The following is a 7658-nucleotide window of genomic DNA, read 5'->3' as shown; positions in this document are numbered from 1 at the left end:
GCGTCCCGGCCTCCACTGCACTCCGCGGCAATGAATTCCACAGGCCCACCACTCTCTGGCTGAAGAAATGTCTCTGCATTTCTGTTCTGAATTTACCCCCTCTAATTCTAAGGCTGTGCCCACGGGTCCTAGTCTCCCCACCTAACGGAAACAATTTCTTAGTGTCCACCCTTTCCAAGTCATGTATTATCTTGTAAGTTTCTATTAGATCTCCCCTTAACCTTCTAAACTCCAATGAGTACAATCCCAGGATCCTCAGGCGTTCCTCGTATGTTAGACCTACTATTCCAGGGATCATCCGTGTGAATCTCTGCTGGACATGCTCCAGTGCCAGTATGTCCCTCCTGAGGTGTGGGGCCCAAAACTGGACACAGTATTCCAAATGGGGCCTAACCAGAGCTTTATAAAGTCTCAGTAGCACATCGCTGCTTTTATATTCCAACCCTCTTGAGATAAATGACAACATTGCATCCGCTTTCTTAATCACGGATTCAACCTGCATGTTTACCTTTAGAGAATCCTCGACTAGCACTCCCAGATCCCTTTGTACTTTGGCTTTATGAATTTTCTCACCATTTAGAAAGTAGTCCATGCTTGTATTCTTTTCTCCGAAGTGCAAGACCTCGCATTTGCTCACATTGAACTTCATCAGCCATTTCCTGGACCACTCTGCCAAACTGTCTAGATCCTTCTGCAGCCTCCCCACTTCCTCAGTACTACCTGCCTGTCCACCTATCTTCATATCATTGGCAAATTTCGCTAGAATGCCCCCAGTCCCTTCATCCAGATCATTAATATATAACGTGAACAGCTGTGGCCCCAACACTGAACACTGCGGGACCACTTGTCACCACTTGTCACCGGCTGCCATTCCGAAAAAGAACCTCTTATCCCAACTCTCTGCCTTCTGTCAGACAGCCAATCCTCAATCCATGCCAGTAGCTCACCTCGAACACCATGGACCCTCACCTTACTCAGCAGCCTCCCATGTGGCACCTTATCAAAGGCTTTTTGGAAGTCTAGATAGACCACATCCACTGGGTTTCCCTGGTCTAACCTACTTGTCACCTCTTCAAAGAAGGTTTGTCAGGCACGACCTCCCCTTACTAAATCCATGTTGACTTGTTATAATCCGACCCTGCTCTTCCAAGAATTTCGAAACCTAATCCTTAACGATGGATTCTATAATTTTACCAACAACCGAGGTTAGGCTAATTGGCCTATAATTTTCCATCTTTTGTCTTGATCCTTTCTTGAACAATGGGGTTACAACAGCAGTCTTCCAATCATCCGGGACTTTCCCTGACTCCAGTGACTTTTGAAAGATCTCAACCAACGCCTCTGCTATTTCCTCAGCTACCTCCCTCAGAACTCTAGGATGTAGCCCATTGGAGCCAGGAGATTTGTCAATTTTAAGATCTTTTAGCTTTTCTAGCACTATCTCTTTTGTAATGGCAACCATACTCAACTCAGCCCCCGGCTCCCTTTAATTGTTGTGATATTACTCATGTCTTCCACTGTGAAGACTGATGCAAAGTACTTGTTAAGTTCTCCAGCTATTTCCTTATCTCCCATCACTAGCCTTCCAGCATCAGTTTGAAGTGGCCCAATGTCTACTTTTGCCTGACATTTGTTTCTTATGTATAGAAAGAAACATTTGCTATCATTTCTAATATTACTGGCTAGCCTACCTTCATATTTGATCCCCACCTTCCTTATTTCTCTCTTTGTTATCCTCTATTTGTTTTTGTAGCCTTCCCAATCTTCTAATTTCCCAGTGCTCTTGGCCACTTTATAGGGTCTCTCTTTTTCTTTGATACATTTCCTGACTTCCTTTGTCAGCCATGGCTGTCTAATCCCTCCCCAGATAATCTTTCTTTTCTTGGGGATGAACCTGTGTTCTGTGTCCTCAATTATACTCACAAACTCCTGCCATTTTTGCTCTACTGTCTTCTCTGCTAGGCTCTGCTTCCAGTCGATTTTCGTCAGTTCCTCTCTCATGCCGTCATAATTACCTTAGTTTAACTGTAACATCATTACATCCAATTTTGCCTCCTCTCTTTCAAACCGCAGACTGAACTCTACCATATTATGATCGCTGCTTCCTACGTGTTCCCTTACTTTAAGATCTTTTATAAAGTCTGGTTCATTACATAGCACTAGGTCCAAAATAGCCTGCTCCCTTGTGGGCTCCATGACAAGCTGTTCCAAAAAGCCATCCTGTAAGCATTCCAAAAATTCCCTTTCTTTGGATCCACTGGCAACATTATTTACCCAGTCCACCTGCATATTGAAGTCCCCCATGATCACCGTGACCTTGCCTTTCTGACATACCTTTTCTATTTCCCGGTACATGTTGCGCCTCTGGTCCTGACCACTGTTAGGAGGTCTGTACATAATTCCCATTATGATTTTTTTGCCTTTGTGGTTCCTCAATTCCACCCACACAGACTCCACATCATCCGACCCTATGTCATTCAGTGCCATAGATTTGTGGTGATATATTGGTGAAGCGGACTTTTTTTATTAATGACAAACAGTGATCATGTCACGATCACCTTCACTGACTTTCAGTTCCAAGTTTAGTAACGGATCTTAAATTCCTCTAGTTGTCTTGGCTGGGTTTGGTCCCACGTTGCTCTAGCCTAGACCTCTCGGCTATCAGTCCAATGATATTACCATTATGCTATCACCTTCCCATCAGATTTTAGTGTGTGGTAGTATACGTGCCCATTGTTTGAGATCATTTCATCCATGTGAATACCTTTCTCTAGTTGCACCAACCCGTTAAGAACCCAGGCTAAGAACCCAGATGGATGTCTTTAACACAACAGTTGAGAGCTATTACTTGCTTTAAGAACTATTCCAAAAAATAATTAAAATGCCAAAGTGAAGCCCGTTTAATCATTCATTATGGTTTATTTACTTGAGGGATTTTAAATTTGGAAAAACATGTTTGTTAACATTGCCTCCTGCTTGTGTGTGATACTGGAATGAAGTACTTGCTAATAACCAATGCTAAAACCTGTGCAAAAATGGACAGATCATGAGCCCTTTCTACAATGGTTAAAAGGCTGTTACCAAGTTCTTCTCTCCTTTATTTTAATCGAAGCTTGAACATGTTTAAAATAACATGCTTCCCCTTAAACAGTGGAGAAAGTAGCCTGATACAAGTATGTTAAACATTTGCATCATAAAATAAAACTGTTAACAGTAACTTCGTTCGACAATGAACACAATGGATCTTCTCTCGGTTTATTTTCGTCTGGGTATCTGCTACGTGCTACAATTGCTGTGTTATAATTTGAGATCTACTTCAGTGTTATTTTTATTCAGGGGATCTGGGCACCGCTGGCTCGGCCAGCCTTTATGGCCCTTCTCGAATTGTCCAGAGGGCAGTTAAAGTGTCAACCACATTGTTATTGATCTGAAGTCACATGTAGGCCAGACCATGTTTAAAAAATGCAAATTTCCTTCCCTAAAGGGTATTAATAAATCAGACTTTTAAAAAATGCAATGATGACATTATCAACAGCACAGCTTTTCAACTGCAGATTTTATTATGATGGTGGGATTTGAACCCATACACCCGCCTCTCCTCCCTCACGCCCCCACCCACCCCCCCAAACAAAAGCATTGGTCTGGGTTTCGGGATGATGACTCAGTGACACTAATATTACAGCACTACCTTCCCCCACTTGCGAATCCAAAGCACGTCTGACAGCACACTGAACTCGGAGCAACGGCAGGACATTACAGAACTGAAATCATTTGCAAACGCGTTACCTTCACAACTTGTTGGCTCAGAGCTTATCCCGCTGATGGCTGTCAGTTGCTGGGGAATTTCCATCGCCTGCACCTGGGGGCAACCCAAGAAACTTACAAAATAATACTGGTTGGAAATGGTTTCCACTGGGTGTGGAAGTGTTAGTCTCTTCAGCGCTCAGCCTTAGAACTCTCAACACATAGAGCTGTATGGGATAGGTTACGTGTATGTGGGAGATGTAAGGGAAGGGGTTTGGGGAGGTAGACTGGGGAAGCTGGACGGGGAGAGAATGAATGGGGGGTAAGCATATACCGGAGACGGATAATGAATGGGGTGTGGGGTATGTGGCTGTCTCTGGGGTGTTTATAGGCTGGTATGGCGTTTCATTGTATGTGTAGGTCATGTGTTCGCATCTGTGAAGAGAAGCCTGTGGAAGTGCATGGTGTGTATAAACTGATCCGTGTTCATCTGCACGAACACCTTTCAAGTTAGTAAAAACCTATAAGCTCTTGTAGTTCCGCGACGGATTGGCCCCACGTTCCACACTTCTCCCGAATGTTGCGTGGAAATTGGGCGAGATGGATTACAGGGAGAAAGTGAGGGCTGCAGATGCTGAAGATCAGAGTCGAGAGTGTGGTACTGGAAAAGCACAGCAGGTCAGGCAGCTTCTGAGGAGCAGGAGAGTCGACGTTTCGGGCATAAGCCCTTCATCAGGAATGAGGCTCATAGTGAAGAAGGCGTTTGGTATGCTTTTCTTTATTGGTCAAGAGTATTGAGTACAAGAGTTGGGAGATCATATTGCGGCTGTATAGGGCACTGGTTAGGCCACTTTTGGAATATTGCGTGCAACTCTGGTTTCCTTCCTATCGGAAAGATGTTATGAAACATGAAAGGGTTCAGAAAAGATTTACAAGGATGTTGCCAGGGTTGGAGGATTTGAGCTACAGGGAGAGGCTGAACAGGCTGGGGCTGTTTTCCCTGGAGCGTCGGAGGCTGAGGGGTGACCTTATAGAGGTTTATAAAATCATGAGTGGCATGGATAGAGTAAATAGTCAAAGTATTCTCCCTGGGGGGGGCGGGGGGGGGGGGTCCAGAACTAGAGGGCATAGGTTTAGGGTGAGAGGGGAAAGATATAAAAGAGACCTCAGGGGCAACGTTTTCGCTCAGAGGGTGGTACGTGTCTGGAATGAGCTGCCAGAGGACGTGGTGCAGGCCGGTACAATTGCAACATTTAAAAGGCATCTGGATGGGTATATGAATAGGAAGGGTTTGGAGGGATAAGGACTGGATGCTGGCAGGGGGGACTAGATTGGGTTGGGATATCTGGTCGGCATGGAGGAGTTGGACCGAAGGGTCTGTTTCCGTGCAGGACATCTCTAAGACTCGATTTACCCTCTCAACACCTCTGACACTTTTTGGTTTTCTATTTATTAACCATGCACCTTGCAAACATTCCAATGCAAACTAAAATTTGGTGCATGCTTTCGCCTGCTGAACCTTCAATAAAGCGAGCTCAGAGATAACTGTCGAAATCATTGTAAATTGGCACTGGGGAACAGGTGGAGTTGTGTCAGGGTGGCGCACTTAAGGAGGACAAACAAAGCAGGGCAAAACACGATGAGCTGCAGGACTCTGCGATGGACCTAATATCACAGAGACCTTGGTGTGCGGGTCCACCAGTTCCTTAAGGTAGAGGGATGGGTAGATAAAGTGATTAAGAAGACATTTGGGATGATTGTCTTTACTAGCCGAGACATAGAGTTTAAGAGCAGGGAGATGGTGCTGGAACTGTATAAAACGTTGGTAAGCCAGAGCTGCAGTACTGTGTGCAGTTTTGGAATCCACATTACAGAATTGTTATGATTGCACTGGATAAGCTTTGGAGGGTATTTACCAGGATGTTGGCAGGATTGGAGAATTTTAGTTATGAAAAGAACTTGGAAAGAACGAGGTTGTTCTCCTTGAAGCAGAGGGGACTGAGGGGGACCATGATTGAGAGATATGAAATTTATGTGGGGCATAGACAGGATAGAAAATTTTCCCCTTGGTGGAGAGTCACTGACCAAGGGGCATAGATTTGAGGTCTAAGGTTGAGAGGCGATATGGGGAGGTTTTTAAAAAATCATCCAGAAGAATGTGGGAATCTGGAAGTTACTGCCTGTGAGGATGATACAAGCAGAAACCCTCATCACATTCTAAAAACTATGTAGATATTCTCTTCGGATTTGAATAGTTGAGGGGTTGTTTTGACCAGCGCAGACTCGACGGACCGAAGGATCTTTTTCTGTGCTGTAGGCGTCTGCGACTCTACTGCCGAGCGACCAGGTTAGAGACCCAGGTAACAAAAACAGAAAATGACATCTGTACTCAGAAACAGAGTTAATGTTTGTATCCAGTGACCCTTCGTCTGAACTGAAGAAAACTGGGGAATGATGGAATTTATGCAGATGACAAGAGTGGAGTTGGAGAAAGAGGTTTGTTGAAGTGCATGTGCAAGGTTGGGCTGTATGTGTGTCTGTCTGTCTGTGTACGTGCGTAGTTTGTGTGTACATTTGTGTGTCTGAGTGTATTTGGGCGTGCATGTGTATATGTGTGTATTTGTGTGCCTGTGTGTGTACATCTGTGTTTGCATTTGTGTGTAAGTGTGTGGTTTATGTGCTGTGTGTCTACGTGTGCGTGTGTTTTATGCACTGTCCTCTTCCTGCACACAGACTGGGATCAACGGGTTTGACAACTCAGTCAATCGTGAATCAGTTCGGGACAATTGGCTACATGGCACTTTGAGCCCTTTGACCCCTTACCATTGCGATGCTTTGAGACTAGAAAGTTCGAATTGAGGACATTTACGGAAGAAAATTACTCACGGTACAAAGCTATAGATTCCAAAAGAACAGAAATAACGTTTGTATCCCCAGCTCTCAAGATATCACATGTGGTTTTTCGGAGATGCAGCCGGCAAACAGCAGGACATTGAAAAAGCTGCTCAAATCTTCATGAAACATGACATATCTAGCAGTTTATTGGCTCGGCCCAGCAGCCGGTGAGGAGGGCACACTAAGCACCAAAACGATCCTTAAACTGTGCGCAGACGTTGCTTATTCCCGACGCAAAAATAACGCCACTATCTATTGCTGATTTTGTCCACCTCACATCAAAGAGTGTTCCATCCCTTTTGTCCGTTGTTATCACTGCGCTGAGCAATATTGGAATCTTTAGCGCGCCTGTTTGCATATCTTGCTGGCCACAATCTCAAAATCGCACGTTTTTGGGCGCCGCTACTAACGCGGTCAATGATTTTAAAAAACACCCTCCAGCCACCCACCACTCCCCGCCTCATTTTACCTTTGCATCTACCTTTCCTGGGAATGGTGAACGCTGTGGTTGGGATCTCGGGATCAAGTAAGTACCAGGAACAGGGAATAGCGAAGCTCTGATTTGCTCAGGCCAACCCCAACTTTCGGAAGAGTCTCTTCCCCCTCCTGGCGCCAATCTGTGAGCGGTGGTCGTCCAGGTACTGAAGAAAGTCACGGTCATACTCCTGAGAGCGAGCAGAGAGAGAGAGAGAGAGAGAGAGGTGAAGCCTCCAGCAGTCTGGTCCTTTTTCACATCCAGCTGGGATAGACTGTTCTGTAGACCGACCGCAGTCTCAGTGCATTAACTAAGTTTTTTTTCACCTGGATTGAAGGAAACGATAACTTTATCATGTCTGGCGGCGACTTCAGTGGGTTCGGTCTGAAATGAGCCAGGAACTGGCTGGGGTTGGTGCCAAATACTGTCTGACCAGGCTGCACTAACCCTGTCAGTGCACACAGCCGCAAGTTAGCTCGAGATATCTCTGCAAGTGACAGTGGAGGTGTCCAGACAGGAGCAAAGCAGCTGGTACATTTTGATT

Source organism: Chiloscyllium punctatum, chromosome X (genome assembly GCF_047496795.1).
Source record: "Chiloscyllium punctatum isolate Juve2018m chromosome X, sChiPun1.3, whole genome shotgun sequence".
In the NCBI taxonomy this organism is placed as follows: Eukaryota; Metazoa; Chordata; class Chondrichthyes; order Orectolobiformes; family Hemiscylliidae; genus Chiloscyllium; species Chiloscyllium punctatum.
Note: the sequence above shows the minus strand (reverse complement) of the source record.